This window comes from Capricornis sumatraensis, chromosome 16 (genome assembly GCF_032405125.1).
Source record: "Capricornis sumatraensis isolate serow.1 chromosome 16, serow.2, whole genome shotgun sequence".
NCBI classification, from domain to species: domain Eukaryota; kingdom Metazoa; phylum Chordata; class Mammalia; order Artiodactyla; family Bovidae; genus Capricornis; species Capricornis sumatraensis.
In genome coordinates this window covers 1,385,433-1,403,546 of record NC_091084.1, presented here as the reverse complement: position 1 = coordinate 1,403,546, position 18,114 = coordinate 1,385,433, and positions in this window count along the sequence as shown.

Sequence of the window (18,114 nt, the reverse complement as noted above, 5' to 3'; positions counted from 1 at the left end):
CATTCTGGGCACTCACCGAGTCAGCCTCCGCGTGTGTGGAGCTGCAGACCCCAACCAGTGGCCCTGTGAGCCATGTGCTCTCCGTGCTGTGCTGAGTCTGTGCGGTCAAGCAACCGCTGGAGGAGCCCTGCAGTTTCCCTCCCATTACCAATAATAGAGCCCTCACTGCTGGAGCGCTTGGCAGTGTGCAACCCACCGGCAACAAAGCACTCCACAAGAACGCCTGGGGACTAGGTGCAAAGGCAAGGCAGGAGTGGAGCTGAGGCCAGGAAGGCGCCAGTAGCATCTCCCAGTCTCGCGCAGCCTTCTCCTTCCTGGACTGGAAGCCTATGTGCGAGGCAAGTCTGGGCAAGGCTCGCCCAGGACAGAGCAGCCTAACGCAAGCAACTCTGCCAGATCCGGACTCTGAGCAGAGCTGGAGCTCTGCCGTACTAGAGGCGCACTCGGCTCCGCCACAGCAGTGAATGCAGCCGCACACAGCAGGGTTGCCTTCTCTTCTCCCGAGGAGGCTGGCTTCCCGCATGCTGTAAACTAGGCTTCCAGGAGGGGCCCCCTGCGCCTCCCACAGGTCTTGGCTCAGGAGCTGGTTCCCTGAGCTGGGGCTGTGGACTGGAGCCCAGACACGCAGGGGCAGGCCCCAAACACCTCCACACGTCTCTGCTGGGGAGGAGAGCACTAGGGAAATGACGTCTGTCAGGCACCTTCTGGGCGCTAACTGAGTTAACCTCCGCGTGTGTGGGGCTGCAGACCCCAGCCAGGGGCCCTGTGAGCCTTGTGCTCTCCGAGCTGTGCTGAGTCTGGGCGGTCAAGCAACCGCTTGAGGAGCCCTGCAGTTGCCCTCCCATTGCCTCTAATAGAGCCCTCACTGCTGGAGCGCTTGACAGTGTGCAACCCACCGGCAACTAAGCCCTCCACAAGAACGCCTGGGGACTAGGTGCAAAGGCAAGGCAGGAGTGGAGCTGAGGCCAGGAAGGCGCCAGTAGCATCTCCCAGTCTCGCGCAGCCTGCTCCTTTCTGGACTGGAAGCCTATGTGCGAGGCAAGTCTGGGCAAGGCTCGCCGAGGGCAGAGCGGCCTCACGCCAGCAACTCTGCCAGATCGGGCCTCTGAGCAGTGCTGGAGCTCTGCCGTACTGGAAGAGCACTCGGCTCCGCCCAAGCAGTGAATGCAGCCGCACGCAGCCGGCCTGCCTTCTCTTCTCCCGAGGAGGCTCGCTTCCCGCATGCTGTAAACTAGTCTTCCAGGCGTGGCCCCCTGCGCCTCCCACAGGTCTTGGCTCAGGAGCTGCTTCCCTGAGCTGGGGCTGTGGACGGGAGCCCAGACACGCAGGGGCAGGCCCCAACCACCTGCACATGTCTCTGCTGGGGAGGAGAGCACTAGGGAAATGACGTCTTTCAGGCACCTTCTGGGCGCTCCCGGAGTTCGCCTCCCGTGTGTGGGGCTGCAGACCCCAGCCAGGGGCCCTGTGAGCCTTTTGCTCTCCGTGCTGTGCTGAGTCTGGGCGGTCAAGCAACCGCTGGAGGAGCCCTGCAGTTGCCCTCCCATTGCCTCTAATGGAGGCCTCACTGCTGGAGCGCTTGGCAGTGTGCAACCCACCGGCAACTAAGCCCTCCACAAGAACGCCTGGGGACTAGCTGCAAAGGCAAGGCAGGAGTGGAGCTGAAGCCAGGAAGGCGCCAGTAGCATCTCCCAGTCTCGCGCAGCCCGCTCCTTTCTGGACAGGAAGCCTACGCGAGGCAAGTCTGGGCAAGGCTCGCCCAGGGCACAGGAGGCTCACGCCAGCAACTATGAGAGATCGGACCTTTGAACAGAGCTGGAGCTCTGCCGTACTGGAGGGGCACTCGGCTCCGCCAAAGTACTGATTGCAGTCGCTCGCAGCTGGGCTGCCTTCTCTTGTACTGAGGAGGCTCGCTTCCGGCATGCTGTAAACTAGGTTTCCCGGCGGGGGCGCCCCGCGCCTCCTGCAGGTCTTAGCTGAGGAACTGCTTCCCTGAGCTGGGGCTGTGGAAGGGAGTCCAGAAACTCAAGGGCAGGCCCCAACCACCTGCACAGGTCTCTGCTGGGGAGGAGAGCACTAGGAAAATGACGTCTGTCTGGCACCTTCTGGGCGCTCCCGGAATTCCCCTCCGGTGTGTGGGGCTGCAGACCCCAGCCAGGGGCCCTGTGAGCCTTGGGCTCTCCGTGCTGTGCTGTCTGGGCGGTCAAGCAACCGCTGGAGGAGCCCTGCAGTTGCCCTCCCATTGCCTCTAATAGAGCCCTCACTGCTGGAGCGCTTGGCAGTGTGCAACCCACCGGCAACTAAGCCCTCCACAAGAACGTCTGGGGACTAGGTGCAAAGGCAAGGAAGGAGTGGAGCTGAGGCCAGGAAGGCGCCAGTAGCATCTCCCAGTCTCACGCAGCCTGCTCCTTCCTGAACTGGAAGCCTAGCCGCGAGGCAAGTCTGGGCAAGGCTCGCCCAGGGCAGAGCAGCCTCACGCAAGCAACTCTGCCAGATCGGGCCTCTGAGCAGAGCTGGAGCACTGCCGTACTGGAGGGGCACTCGGCTCGGCCAAAGTATTGATTGAAGCCGCACGCAGCTGGGCTGGCTCCTCTTCTCCCGAGGAGTCTCGCTTCCCGCATGCTGTAAACTAGACTTCCAGGCGGGGCCCCCTGAGCCTCCCACAGGTCTTGGCTCAGGAGCTGCTTCCCTGAGCTGGGGCTGTGGACAGGAGCCCAGACACGCAGGGGCAGGCCCCAACCACCTGCACAAGTCTCTGCTGGGGAGGAGAGCACTAGGGAAATGACGTCTGTCAGGCACCTTCTGCGCGCTCACCGACTCGGCCTCCGCGTGTGTGCGGCTGCAGACCCCAGCCAGGGGCCCTGTGAGCCTTGTGCTCTCCGTGCTGTGCTGAGTCTGGGCGGTCAAGCAGCCGCTGGAGGAACCCTGCAGTTGCCCTCCCATTTCCTCTAATAGAGCCCTCACTGCTGGAGCGCTTGGCAGTGTGCAACCCACCGGCAACTAAGCCCTCCACAGGAACGCCTGGGAACTAGGTGCAAAGGCAAGGCAGGAGTGGAGCTGAGGCCAGGAAGGCGCCAGCAGCATCTCCCAGTCTCGCGCAGCCCGCTCCTTCCTGGACTGGAAGCCTATGTGCGAGGCAAGTCTGGGCAAGGCTCGCCCAGGACAGAGCAGCCTAACGCAAACAACTCTGCCAGATCCGGACTCTGAGCAGAGCTGGAGCTCTGCCGTACTAGAGGCGCACTCGGCTCCGCCAAAGCAGTGAATGCAGCCGCACACAGCAGGGTTGCCTTCTCTTCTCCCGAGGAGGCTGGCTTCCCACATGCTGTAAACTAGGCTTCCAGGAGGGGCCCCCTGCGCCTCCCACAGGTCTTGGCTCAGGAGCTGCTTCCCTGAGCTGGGGCTGTGGACTGGAGCCCAGACACGCAGGGGCAGGCCCCAACCACCTACACACGTCTCTGCTGGGGAGGAGAGCACTAGGGAAATGACGTCTGTCAGGCACCTTCTGGGCGCTAACTGAGTTAGCCTCCGCGTGTGTGGGGCTGCAGACCCCACCCAGGGGCCCTTTGAGCCTTGTGCTCTCCGGGCTGTGCTGAGCCTGGGCGGTCAAGCAACCGCTGGAGGAGCCCTGCAGTTGCCCTCCCATTGCCTCTATTAGAGCCCTCACTGCTGGAGCGCTTGGCAGTGTGCAACCCACCGGCAACTAAGCCCTCCACAAGAACGCCTGGGGACTAGGTGCAAAGGCAAGGCAGGAGTGGAGCTGAGGCCAGGAAGGCGCCAGTAGCATCTCCCAGTCTCGCGCAGCCTGCTCCTTTCTGGACTGGAAGCCTATGTGCGAGGCAAGTCTGGGCAAGGCTCGCCCAGGGCAGAGCGGCCTCACGCCAGCAACTCTGCCAGATCGGGCCTCTGAGCAGTGCTGGAGCTCTGCCGTCCTGGAAGCGCACTCGGCTCCGCCCAAGCATGAATGCAGCCGCACGCAGCCGGCCTGCCTTCTCTTCTCCCGAGGAGGCTCGCTTCCCGCATGCTGTAAACTAGGCTTCCAGGCGGGGCCCCCTGCGCCTCCCACAGGTCTTGGCTCAGGAACTCCTTCCTGAGCTGGGGCTGTGGACGGGAGCCCAGACACGCAGGGGCAGGCCCCAACCACCTGCACATGTCTCTGCTGGGGAGGAGAGCACTAGGGAAATGACGTCTTTCAGGCACCTTCTGGGCGCTCCCGGAGTTCGCCTCCGGTGTGTGGGGCTGCAGACCCCAGCCAGGGGCCCTGTGAGCCTTGTGCTTTCCGTGCTGTGCTGAGTCTGGACAGTCAAGCAAACGGAAGAGGCGACTTACAGTAGCCCTCCCTTTACCTCTGATAGAGCCCTCACTGCTGGAGCGCTTGGCAGTGTGCAACCCAAAGGCAACTAAGCCCTCCACAAGAACGCCTGGGGACTAGGTGCAAAGGCAAGGCAGGAGTGGAGCTGAGGCCAGGAAGGCGCCAGGAGCATCACCCAGTCTCGCGCAGCCCCCTCCATTCTGGACTGGAAGCCTAACGCGAGGAAAGTCTGGGCAAGGCTCGCCCAGGGCACAGCAGCCTCACGAAAGCAACTTTGAGAGATCGGGCCTTTGAGCAGAGATGGAGCTCTGCCGTACTGAAGGGGGACTCGGCTACGCCAAAGTACTGATTGCAGCCGCACGCAGCTGGGCTGCCTTCTCTTGTACTGAGGAGGCTCGCTTCCGGCATGCTGTAAACTATGCTTCCGGGCGGGGGCGCCCCGCGCCTCCTACAGGTCTTAGCTGAGGAGCTGCTTCCCTGAGCTGGGGCTGTGGAAGGGAGTCCAGACACTCAAGGGCAGGCCCCAACCACCTGCACACGTCTCTGCTGGGGAGGAGAGCACTAGGGAAATGACATCTGTCAGGAACCTTCTGGGCGCTCCCGGAGTTTCCCTCCGGTGTGTGGGGCTGCAGACCACAGCCAGGGGCCCTGTGAGCCTTGTACTTTCCGTGCTGTGCTGAGTCTGGGCGGTCAAGCAAACGCAAGAGGCGACTTGCAGTAGCCCTCCCATTGCCTCTAATAGAGTCCTCACGGCTGGAGCGCTTGGCAGTGTGCAACACACCGGCAACTAAGCCTTTCACAAGAACGCCTGGGGTCTAGGTGCAAAGGCAAGGTAGGAGTGGAGCTGAGGCCAGGATGGCGCCAGTAGCATCTCCCAGTCTCGCGCAGCCTGCTCCTTCCTGGACTGGAAGCCTAGCCGTGAGGCAAGTCTGGGCAAAGCTCGCCCAGGGCAGAGCAGCCTCACGCCAGCAACTCTGCCAGATAGGGCCTCTGAGCAGAGCTGGAGCTCTGCTGTACTGGAGGGGCACTCGGCTCCGCCAAAGCAGTGATTGCAGCCGCACGCAGCTGGGCTGGCTCCTCTTCTCCCGAGGAGACTCGCTTTCCTGCATGCTGTAAACTAGGCTTCCAGGCGGGGCCCCCTGCACCTCCCACAGGTCTTGGCTGAGGAGCTGCTTCCCTGAGGTGGGGCTGTGGACGGAAGCCCAGACACGCAGGGGCAGGCCCCAACCACCTGCACACGTCTCTGCTGGGGAGGAGAGCACTAGGGAAATGACGTCTGTCAGGCACCTTCTGGGCGCTCACCGAGTCAGCCTCCGCGTGTGTGGGGCTGCAGACCCCAGCCAGGGGCCCTGTGAGCCTTGGGCTCTCCGTGCTGTGCTGAGTCTGGGCGGTCAAGCAACCGCAAGAGGAAACTTGCAGTTGCCCTCCCTTTGCCTCTAATAGAGCCCTCACTGCTGGAGCGCTTGGCAGTGTGCAACACACCGGCAACTAAGACGTCCACAAGAACGCCTGGGGACTAGGTGCAAAGGCAACGCAGGAGTGGAGCTGAGGCCAGGAAGGCGCCAGTAGCATCTCCCAGTCTCGCGCAGCCCGCTCATTTCTGGACAGGAAGCCTATGCGAGGCAAGTCTGGGCAAGGGTCGCCCAGGGCACAGCAGCCTCACGCCAGCAACTCTGCCAGATCGGGCCTTTGAGCAGAGCTGGAGCTCTGCCGTACTGGAAGGGCACTTGGCTCCGCCAAAGCAGTGATTGCAGCCGCACGCAGCTGGGCTGCCTTCTCTTCTACCGAGGAGGCTCGCTTCCCGCATGATGTGCACCAGGCTTCCAGGCGGGGGCGCCCCGCTCCTCCTACAAGTCTTAGCTGAGGAGCTGCTTCCCTGAGCTGGGGGTGTGGAAGGGAGTCCAGACACTCAAGGGCAGGCCCCAACCACCTGCACACGTCTCTGTTGGGGAGGAGAGCACTAGGGAAATGACGTCTGTCAGGCACCTTTTGGGCGCTCTCCGAGTCAGCCTCCGCGTGTGTGGGGCTGCAGACCCCAGGCAGGGGCCCTGTGAGCCTTGTGCTCTCCGTGCTGTGCTGAGTCTGGGCGGTCAAGCAACCGCTGGAGGAGCCCTGCAGTTGCCCTCCCATTGCCGCTAATAGAGCCCACACTGCTGCAGCGCTTGGCAGTGTGCAACCCACCGGCAACTAAGCCCTCCACAAGAACGCCTGGGGAATAGGTGCAAAGGCAAGGCAAGAGTGGAGCTGAGGCCAGGAAGGCGCCAGTAGCATCTCCCAGTCTCACGCAGCCAGCTCCTTTCTGGACTGGAAGCCTAACGTGAGGCAATTCTGGGCAAGGCTCGCCCAGGGCAGAGCAGCCTCACGCCAGCAACTCTGCCAGATCGGGCCTCTGAGCAGAGCTGGTGCTCTGCCGTAATGGAGGGGCACTCGGATCCGCCAAATCAGTGATTGCAGCCGCACGCAGCTGGGCTGCCTCCCCTTCTCCCAAGGAGGCTCGCATCCCGCATGCTGTGCACTTGGCTTCCAGGTGGGGGCGCCCCACGCCTCCTACAGGTCTTGGCTGAGGAGCTGCTTCCCTGAGCTGGGGCTGTGTTTGGAAGCCCAGACACGCAGGGGCAGGCCCCAACCACCTGAACACGTCTCTGCTGGGGAGGAGAGCAGTAGGGAAATGACGTCTGTCAGGCACCTTTTGGGCGCTCACCGAGTCAGCCTCCGCGTGTTTGGGGCTGCAGACCCCAGCCAGGGGCCCTGTGTGCCTTGTGTTCTCCGTGCTGTGCTGAGTCTGGGCGGTCAAGTAACCGTAAGAATACATTTCCAGTTGCCCTCACTTTGCCTCTAATAGAGCCCTCATGCTGGTGCGCTTGGCAGTGTGCAACCCACTGGCAACTAAGCCCTCCACAAGAAATCCTGGGGACTAGGTGCAAAGGCAAGGCAGGAGTGGAGCTGAGGCCAGGAAGGCGCCAGTAGCATCTCCCATTCTCGCACAGCCCGCTCCTTTCTGGACTAGAAGCCTAGCCGCGAGGCAAGTCTGGGCAAGGCTCGCCCAGGGCAGAGCAGCCTCACGTCAGCAACTCTGCCAGATCGGGCCTCTGAGCAGAGCTGGAGCTCTACCGTACTGGAGGGGCACTCGGCTCCGCCAAAGTACTGATTGCAGCCGCACGCAGCTCGGCTGCCTTCTCTTGTACTGAGGAGGCTCGCTTCCGGCATGCTGTAAACTAGGGTTCCCGGCGGGGGCGCCCCGCGCCTCCTACAGGTCTTAGCTGTGGAGCTGCTTCCCTGAGCTGGGGCTGTGGAAGGGAGTCCAGACACTCAAGGGCAGGCACCAACCACCTGCACACTTCTCTGCTGGGGAGGAGAGCAGTAGGAAAATGACATCTGTCTGGCACCTTCTGGGCGCTCCCGGAATTCCCCTCCGGTGTGTGGGGCTGCAGACCCCAGCCAGGGGCCCTATGAGCCTTGGGCTATCCGTGCTGTGCTGTCTGGGCGGTCAGGCAACCGCTGGAGGAGCCCTGCAGTTGCCCTCCCATTGCCTCTAATAGAGCCCTCACTGCTGGAGCGCGTGGCAGTGTGCAACCCACCGGCAACTAAGCCCTCCACAAGAACGCCTGGGGACTAGGTGCAAAGGCAAGGCAGGAGTGGAGCTGAGGCCAAGAAGGCGCCAGTAGCATCTCCTAGTCTCGCGCAGCCTGCTCCTTCCTGGACTGGAAGCCTAGCCGCGAGGCAAGTCTGGGCAAGGCTCGCCCAGGGCAGAGCAGCCTCACGCCAGCAACTCTGCCAGATCGGGCCTCTGAGCAGAGCTGGAGCACTGCCGTACTGGAGGGGCACTCGGCTCCTCCAAAGTATTGATTGCAGCCGCTCGCAGCTGGGCTGGCTCCTCTTCTCCCGAGGAGTCTCGCTTCCCGCATGCTGTTACCTAGGCTTCCAGGAGGGGCCCCTTGCGCGTCCCACAGGTCTTGGCTCGGGAGCTGCTTCCCTGAGCTGGGGCTGTGGACAGGAGCCCAGACACGCAGGGGCAGGCCCCAACCACCTGCACCCGTCTCTGCTGGGGAGGAGAGCACTAGGGAAATGACGTCTGTCAGGCACCTTCTGGGCGCTAACTGAGTTAGCCTCCGCGTGTGTGGGGCGGCAGACCCCAGCCAGGGGCCCTGTGAGCCTTGTGCTTTCCGTGCTGTGCTGCGTCTGGGCGGTCAAGCAAACGCAAGAGGCGACTTGCAGTAGCCCTCCCTTTGCCTCTGATAGAGCCCTCACTGCTGGAGCGCTTGGCAGTGTGCAACCCACCGGCAACTAAGCCCTCCACAAGAACGCCTGGGGACTAGGTGCAAAGGCAAGGCAGGAGTGGAGCTGAGGCCAGGAAGGCGCCAGTAGCATCTCCCAGTCTCGCGCAGCCCGCTCCTTTCTGGACTGGAAGCCTAACGCAAGGCAAGTCTGGGCAAGGCTCGCCCAGGGCACAGGAGGCTCACGCCAGCAACTATGAGAGATCGGGCCTTTGAGCAGAGCTGGAGCTCTACCGTACTGGAGGGGCACTCGGCTCCGCCAAAGTACTGATTGCATTCGCTCGCAGCTGGGCTGCCTTCTCTTGTACTGAGGAGGCTCGCTTCCGGCATGCTGTAAACTAGGCTTCCCGGCGGGGGCGCCCCGCGCCTCCTACAGGTCTTAGCTGAGGAGCTGCTTCCCTGAGCTGGGGCTGTGGAAGGGAGTCCAGACACTCAAGGGCAGGCACCAACCACCTGCACACGTCTCTGCTGGGGAGGAGAGCAGTAGGAAAATGACGTCTGTCTGGCACCTTCTGGGCGCTCCCGGAATTCCCCTCCGGTGTGTGGGGCTGCAGACCCCAGCCAGGGGCCCTGTGAGCTTTGGGCTCTCTGTGCTGTGCTGAGTCTGGGCGGTCAAGCAACCTCTGGAGGAGCCCTGCAGTTGCCCTCCCATTGCCTCTAATAGAGCCCTCACTGCTGGAGCGCTTGGCAGTGTGCCACCCACCGGCAACTAAGCGCTCCACAAGAACGCATGGGGACTAGGTGCAAAGGCAAGGCAGGAGTGGAGCTGAGGCCAGGAAGGCGCCAGTAGCATCTCCCAGTCTCGCGCAGCCTGCTCCTTTCTGGACTGGAAGCCTATGTGCGAGGCAAGTCTGGGCAAGGCTCCCCCAGGGCAGAGCAGCCTCACGCCAGCAACTCTGCCAAATCGGGGCTCTGAGCAGTGCTGGAGCTCTGCCGTACTGGAAGCGCACTCGGCTCCGCCCAAGCAGTGAATGCAGCCGCACGCAGCCGGCTTGCCTTCTCTTCTCCTGAGGAGGCTCGCTTCCCGCAATCTGTTAACTAGGCTTCCAGGCGGGGCCCGTGCGCCTCCCACAGGTCTTGGCTCAGGAACTCCTTCCCTTAGCTGGTGCTGTGGACGGGAGCCCAGACACGCAGGGGCAGGCCCCAACCACCTGCACACGTCTCTGCTGGGGAGGAGAGCACTAGGGAAATGACGTCTTTCAGGCACCTTCTGGGCGCTCCCGGAGTTCGCCTCCGGTGTGTGGGGCTGCAGACCCCAGCCAGGGGCCCTGTGAGCCTTGTGCTTTCCGTGCTGTGCTGCGTCTGGGCGGTTAAGCAAACGTAAGAGGCGACTTGCAGTAGCCCTCCCTTTGCCTCTGATAGAGCCCTCACTGCTGGAGCGCTTGGCAGTGTGCAACCCACCGGCAACTAAGCACTCCACAAGAACGCCTGGGGACTAGGTGCAAAGGCAAGGCAGGAGTGGAGCTGAGGCCAGGAAGGCGCCAGTAGCATCTCCCAGTCTCGCGCAGCCCGCTCCTTTCTGGACTGGAAGCCTAACGCGAGGCAAGTCTGGGCAAGGCTCGCCCAGGGCACAGGAGGCTCACGCCAGCAACTATGAGAGATTGGGCCTTTGAGCAGAGCTGGAGCTCTGCCGTAAGGGAGGGGCACTCGGCTCCGCCAAAGTACTGATTGCAGCCGCACGCAGCTCGGCTGCCTTCTCTTGTACTGAGGAGGCTCGCTTCCGGCATGCTGTAAACTAGGCTTCCCGGCGGGGGCGCCCCGCGCCTCCTACAGGTCTTAGCTGAGGAGCTGCTTCCCTGAGCTGGGTCTGTGGAAGGGAGTCCAGACACTCAAGGGCAGGCACCAACCACCTGCACACGTCTCTGCTGTGGAGGAGAGCACTAGGAAAATGACGTCTGTCTGGCACCTTCTGGGCGCTCCCGGAATTCCCCTCCGGTGTGTGGGGCTGCAGACCCCAGCCAGGGGCCCTGTGAGCCTTGGGCTCTCCGTGCTGTGCTGTCTGGGCGGTCAGGCAACCGCTGGAGGAGCCCTGCAGTTGCCCTCCCATTGCCTCTAATAGAGCCCTCACTGCTGGAGCGCTTGGCAGTGTGCAACCCTCCGGCAACTAAGCCCTCCACAGGAACGCCTGGGAACTAGGTGCAAAGGCAAGGCAGGAGTGGAGCTGAGGCCAGGAAGGCGCCAGTAGCATCTCCCAGTCTCGCGCAGCCCGCTCCTTCCTGGACTGGAAGCCTATGTGCGAGGCAAGTCTGGGCAAGGCTCGCCCAGGACAGAGCAGCCTAACGCAAGCAACTCTGCCAAATCCGGACTCTGAGCAGAGCTGGAGCTTTGCCGTACTGGAGGTGCTCTCGGCTCCGCCAAAGCAGTGAATGCAGCCGCACACAGCAGGGCTGCCTTCTCTTCTCCCGAGGAGGCTGGCTTCCCGCATGCTGTAAACTACGCTTCCAGGAGGGACCCCCTGCGCCTCCCACAGATCCTGGCTCAGGAGCTGCTTCCCTGAGCTGGGGCTGTGGACTGGAGCCCAGACACGCAGGGGCAGGCCCCAACCACCTACACACGTCTCTGCTGGGGAGGAGAGCACTAGGGAAATGACGTCTGTCAGGCACCTTCTGGGCGCTAACTGAGTTAGCCTCCGCGTGTGTGGGGCTGCAGACCACTGCCAGGGGCCCTGTGAGCCTTGTGCTCTCTGTGCTGTGCTGAGTCTGGGCGGCCAAGCAACCTCTGGAGGAGCCCTGCAGTTGCCCTCACATTGCCTCTAATAGAGCCCTCACTGCTGGAGCGCTTGGCAGTGTGCCACCCACCGGCAACTAAGCGCTCCACAAGAACGCCTGGGGACTAGGTGCAAAGGCAAGGCAGGAGTGGAGCTGAGGCCAGGAAGGCGCCAGTAGCATCTCCCAGTCTCGCGCAGCCTGCTCCTTTCTGGAGTGGAAGCCTATGTGCGAGGCAAGTCTGGGCAAGGCTCCCCCAGGGCAGAGCAGCCTCACGCCAGCAACTCTGCCAAATCGGGGCTCTGAGCAGTCCTGGAGCTCTGCCGTACTGGAAGCGCACTCGGCTCCGCCCAAGCAGTGAATGCAGCCGCACGCAGCCGGCTTGCCTTCTCTTCTCCTGAGGAGGCTGGCTTCCTGCATTCTGTTAACTAGGCTTCCAGGCGGGGCCCCCTGCGCCTCCCACAGGTCTTGGCTCAGGAACTCCTTCCCTGAGCTGGTGCTGTGGACGGGAGCCCAGACACGCAGGGGCAGGCTCCAACAACCTGCACACGTCTCTGCTGGGGAGGAGAGCACGAGGGAAATGACGTCTTTCAGGCACCTTCTGGGCGCTCCCGGAGTTCGCCTCCGGTGTGTGGGGCTGCAGACCCCAGCCAGGGGCCCTGTGAGCCTTGTGCTTTCCGTGCTGTGCTGAGTCTGGGCGGTCAAGCAAACGTAAGAGGCGACTTGCAGTAGCCCACCCTTTGCCTCTGATAGAGCCCTCACTACTGGAGCGCTTGGCAGTGTGCAACCCACCGGCAACTAAGCCCTCCACAAGAACGCCTGGGGACTAGGTGCAAAGGCAAGGCAGGAGTGGAGCTGAGGCCAGGAAGGCGCCAGTAGCATCTTCCAGTCTCGCGCAGCCCGCTCCTTTCTGGACTGGAAGCCCAACGCGAGGCAAGTCTGGGCAAGGCTCGCCCAGGGCACAGGAGGCTCACGCCAGCAACTATGAGAGATCGGGCCTTTGAGCAGAGCTGGAGCTCTGCCGTACTGGAGGGGCACTCGGCTCCGCCAAAGTACTGATTGCAGCCGCACGCAGCTCGGCTGCCTTCTCTTGTACTGAGGAGGCTCGCTTCCGGCATGCTGTAAACTAGGCTTCCCGGCGGGGGCGCCCCGCGCCTCTTACAGGTCTTAGCTGAGGAGCTGCTTCCCTGAGCTGGGTCTGTGGAAGGGAGTCCAGACACTCAAGGGCAGGCACCAACCACCTGCACACGTCTCTGCTGGGGAGGAGAGCACTAGGAAAATGACGTCTGTCTGGCACCTTCTGGGCGCTCCCGGAATTCCCCTCCGGTGTGTGGGGCTGCAGACCCCAGCCAGGGGCACTGTGAGCCTTGGGCTCTCCGTGCTGTGCTGTCTGGGCGGTCAGGCAACCGCTGGAGGAGCCCTGCAGTTGCCCTCCCATTGCCTCTAATAGAGCCCTCACTGCTGGAGCGCGTGGCAGTGTGCAACCCACCGGCAACTAAGCCCTCCACAAGAACGCCTGGGGACTAGGTGCAAAGGCAAGGCAGGAGTGGAGCTGAGGCCAGGAAGGCGCCAGTAGCATCTCCCAGTCTCGCGCAGCCTGCTCCTTCCTGGACTGGAAGCCTAGCCGTGAGGCAAGTCTGGGCAAGGCTTGCCCAGGGCAGAGCAGCCTCACGCCAGCAACTCTGCCAGATCGGGCCTCTGAGCAGAGATGGAGCACTGCCGTACTGGAGGGGCACTCGGCTCCGCCAAAGTATTGATTGCAGCCGCACGCAGCTGGGCTGGCTCCTCTTCTCCTGAGGAGTCTCGCGTCCCGCATGCTGTACACTAGGCTTCCAGGCGGGGCCCCCTGTGCCTCCCACAGGTCTTGGCTCAGGAGCTGCTTCCCTGAGCTGGGGCTGTGGACAGGAGCCCAGACACGCAGGGGCAGGCCCCAACCACCTGCACACGTCTCTGCTGGGGAGGAGAGCACTAGGGAAATGACGTCAGTCAGGCACCTTCTGCGCGCTCACCGACTCGGCTTCCGCGTGTGTGGGGCTGCAGACCCCAGCCAGGGGCCTTGTGAGCCTTGTGCTCTCCGTGCTGTGCTGAGTCTGGGCGGTCAAGCAGCCGCTGGAGGAGCCCTGCAGTTGCCCTCCCATTGCCTCTAATAGAGCCCTCACTGCTGGAGCGCTTGGCAGTGTGCAACCCACCGGCAACTAAGCCCTCCACAGGAACGCCTGGGAACTAGGTGCAAAGGCAAGGCAGGAGTGGAACTGAGGCCAGGAAGGCGCCAGCAGCATCTCCCAGGCTTGCGCAGCCCGCTCCTTCCTGGACTGGAAGCCTATGTGCGAGGCAAGTCTGGGCAAGGCTCGCCCAGGACAGAGCAGCCTAACGCAAGCAACTCTGCCAAATCCGGACTCTGAGCAGAGCTGGAGCTCTGCCGTACTGGAGGCACACTCGGCTGCGCCAAAGCAGTGAATGCAGCCGCACACAGCAGGGCTGCCTTCTCTTCTCCCGAGGAGGCTCGCTTCCCGCATGCTGTAAACTAGGCTTCAAGGCAGGGCCCCCTGGGCCTCCCACCGGTCTTGGCTCAGGAGCTCCTTCCCTGAGCTGGGGCTGTGGACGGGAGCCCAGACACGCAGGGGCAGGCCCCAAGCACCTGCACACGTCTCTGCTGGGGAGGAGAGCACTAGGGAAATGACGTCTGTCAGGCACCTTCTGGGCACTCACCGAGTCAGTTTCCGCGTTGTGGGGCTGCAGACCCCAGCCAGGGGCCCTGTGAACCTTGTGCTCTCCGTGCTGTGCTGAGTCTGGGCGGTCAAGCAACCGCTGGAGGAGCCCTGCAGTTGCCCTCCCATTGCCTCTAATAGAGCCCTCACTGCTGGAGCGCTTGGCAGTGTGCAACCCACCGGCAACTAAGCCCTCCAAAAGAACGCCTGGGGACTAGGTGCAAAGGCAAGGCAGGAGTGGAGCTGAGGCCAGGAAGGCGCCACGAGCATCTCCCAGTCTCGCGCAGCCCGCTCCTTCCTGGACTGGAAGCCTATGTGTGAAGCAAGTCTGGGAAAGGCTCGCCCAGGACAGAGCAGCCTAACGCCAGCAACTCTGTCAGATCGGGCCTCTGAGCAGAGCTGGAGCTCTGCCGTACTGGAGGCACACTCGGCTGCGCCAAAGCAGTGAATGCAGCCGCACACAGCAGGGCTGTCTTCTCTTCTCCGGAGGAGGCTCGCTTCCCGCATGCTGTAAACTAGGCTTCCAGGCGGGGCCACCTGCGCCTCCCACAGGTCTTGGCTCAGGAGCTGCTTCCCTGAGCTGGGGCTGTGGACGGGAGATCAGACACGCAGGGGCAGGCCCCAACCACCTGCATACGTCTCTGCCTGGGAGGAGAGCACTAGGGAAATGCCGGCATTCAGGCACCTTCTGGGCGCTCCCGGATTTCACCTCAGGTGTTTGGGGCTGCAGACCACAGCCAGGGGTCCTGTGAGCCTTGTGCTCTCCGTGCTGTGCTGAGTCTGGGCGGTCAAGCAACAGCTGGAGGAGCCCTGCAGTTGCCCTCCCATTGCCTCTAATAGAGCCCACACTGCTGGAGCGCTTGGCAGTGTGCAACCCACCGACAACTAAGCCCTCCACAAGAACTCCTAGGGACTAGGTGCAAAGGCAAGGCAGGAGTGGAGCTGAGGCCAGGAAGGCGCCAGTAGCATCTCCCAGTCTCACGCAGCCTGCTCCTTTCGGGACTGGAATCCTAACGTGCGGCAAGTCTGGGCAAGGCTCGCCCAGGGCAGAGCAGCCTCACGCCAGCAACTCTGCCATATCAGGCCTCTGAGCAGAGCTGGTGCTCTGCCGTACTGGAGGGGCACTCGGCTCCGCCAAAGCAGTGAATGTAGCCGCAAACAGCAGGGCTGCCTTCTCTTCTCTCCAGTAGGCTCGCTTCCCGCATGCTGTGCACTAGGCTTCCAGGCGGGGGCGCCCCGCGCCTCTTACAGGTCTTGGCTGAGGAGCTGCTTCCCTGAGCTGGGGCTGTGGACGGGAGCCCAGACACGCAGGGGCAGGCCCCAACCACCTGCACACGTCTCTGCTGGGGAGGAGAGCACTAGGGAAATGACGTCTGTCAGGCACCTTCTGGGCACTCACCGAGTCAGCCTCCGCGTGTGTGGGGCTGCAGACCCAAGCCAGGGGCCCTGTGAGCCTTGTGCTCTCCATGCTGTGCTGAGTCTGGGCGGTCAAGCAACCGCTGAAGGAGCCCTGCAGTTGCCATCTAATTCCCTCTAATAGAGCCCTCACTGCTGGAGCGCTTTGAAGTGTGCAACCCTCTGGCAACTAAGCCCTCCAGAAGAACGCCTGGGGACTAGGTGCAAAGGCAAGGCAGGAGTGGAACTGAGGCCAGGAAGGCGCCAGTAGCATCTCCCAGTCTCGCGCATCCTGCTCCTTCCTGGCCTGGAAACCTAGACGCGAGGCAAGTCTGGGCATGGCTCGCCCAGGGCAGAGCAGCTTCACGCCAGCAACTCTGCCAGATTGGGACTCAGAGCAGAGCTGGAGCTCTGCCGTACTGAAGGCGCACTCGGCTCCGCCAAAGCAGTGAATGCAGCCGCACACAGCAGGGCTGCCTTCTCTTCTCCTGTGGAGGCTCGCTTCCCGCATGCTGTAAACTAGGCTTCCAGGCGGGGCCCCCTGCGCCTACCACAGGTCTTGGCTGAGGAGCTGCTTCCCTGAGCTGGGGCTGTGGACGGGAGCCCAGACACGCAGGGCCAGGCCCAAACCACCTGCACACGTCTCTGCTGGGGAGAAGAGCACTAGAGAAATGACGTCTGTCAGGCACCTTCTGGTCGCTCACCGAGGCAGCCTTCGCGTGTGTGGGGCTGCAGACCCCATCCAGGGACCCTGTGAGCCTTGTGCTCTCCGTGCTGTGCTGAGTCTGGGCGGTTTAGCAACCGTAAGAATAGACTTCCACTTGCCCTCACTTTGCCTCTAATAGAGCCCTCAAGCTGGAGCTCTTGGAAGTGTGCAACCCACCGGCATCTAAGCCCACCACAAGAACGCCTGGGGTCTAGGTGCAAAGGCAAGGCAGGAGTGGAGCTGAGGCCAGGAAGGCGCCAGTACCATCTTCCAGTCTCACGCAGCCCGCTCCTTTCGGGACTGGAAGCCTAACGTGCGGCAAGTCTTGGCAAGGCTCGCCCAGGGCAGAGCAGCCTCACGCCAGCAACTCTGCCATATCAGGCCTCTGAGCAGAGCTGGAGATCTGCCGTAATGGAGGGGCACTCGACTCCGCCAAAGCAGTGATTGCAGCCGCACGCAGCTGGGCTGGCTCCCCTTCTCCCAAGGAGGCTCGCTTCCCGCATGCTGTAAACTAGGCTTATGGCGGGGCGCCCTGCGCCTCCCACAGGTCTTGGCTCAGGAGCTGCTTCCCTGAGCTGGGGCTTTGGACGGGAGCCCAGAAACGCAGGGGCAGGCCGTAACCACCTGCACACGTCTCTGCTGGGGAGGAGAGCACTAGGAAAATGACGTCTGTCAGGCACCTTCTGGGCGCTCACCGAGTCAGCCTCCGCGTGTGTGGGGCTGCAGACCCCAGCCAGTGGCCCTGTGATCCTTGTGCTCTCCGTGCTGTGCTGAGTCTCGGCGTTCAAGCAACCGTAAGAATTGACTTCCAGTTGCCCTCCCATTGCCTCTAATAGAGCCGTCACTGCTGGAGCGCTTGGCAGTGTGCAACCCACCGGCAACTAAGCCCTCCACAAGAACGCATGGGGTCTAGGTGCAAAGGCAAGGCAGGAGTGGAACTTAGGCCAGGAAGGCGCCAGTAGCATCTCCCAGTCTCGCGCAGCCTGCTCCTTCCTGGACTGGAAGCCTAGCCGAGACGCAAGTCTGGGAAATGCTCGCCCAGGGCAGAGCAGCCTCACGCCAGCAACTCTGCCAGATCAGGCCTCTGAGCAGAGCTGGAGCTCTGCCGTACTGGAGGCGCACTCGGCTCTGCCAAAGCAGTGATTGCAGCCGCACACAGCAGGGCTGCCTTCTCTTCTCCCGAGGAGGCTCGCTTCCGGCATGCTGTAAACTAGGCTTCCAGGCGGGGCCCCCTGCGCCTCCCACAGGTCTTGGCTGAGGAGCTGCTTCCCTGAGGTGGGGCAGTGGACGGGAGCCCAGACACGCAGGGCCAGGCCCCAACCACCTGCACATGTCTCTGCTGGGGAGGAGAGCACTAGGGAAATGACGTCTGTCAGGCACCTTCTGCGCGCTCACCGACTCGGCCTCCGCGTGTGTGGGGCTGCAGACCCCAGCCAGGGGCCCTGTGAGTCTTGTGCTCTGCATGCTGTGCTGAGTCTGGGCGGTCAAGCAGCCGCTGGAGGAGCCCTGCATTTGCCCTCCCATTGCCTCTAATAGAGCCCTCACTGCTGGAGCGCTTTGCAGTGTGCAACCCACTGGCAACTAACCCCTCCACAAGAACGCCTGGGAACTAGGTGCAAATGCAAGGCAGGAGTGGAGCTGAGGCCAGGAAGGCGCCAGTAGCATCTCCCAGTCTCGCGAAGCCTGCTCCTTTCTGGACTGGAAGCTTAACGCGAGGCAAGTCTGGGCAAGGCTCGCGCAGGGCACAGCAGTCTCACGCCAGCAACTCTGAGAGATCGGGCCTTTGAGCAGAGCTGGAGCTCTGCCGTACTGAAGGCGCACTCGGCTCCGCCAAAGCAGTGAATGCAGCCGCACACAGCAGGGCTGCCTTCTCTTCTCCTGTGGAGGCTCGCTTCCCGCATGCTGTAAACTAGGCTTCCAGGCGGGGCCCCCTGCGCCTACCACAGGTCTTGGCTGAGGAGCTGCTTCCCTGAGCTGGGGCTGTGGACGGGAGCCCAGACACGCAGGGCCAGGCCCAAAC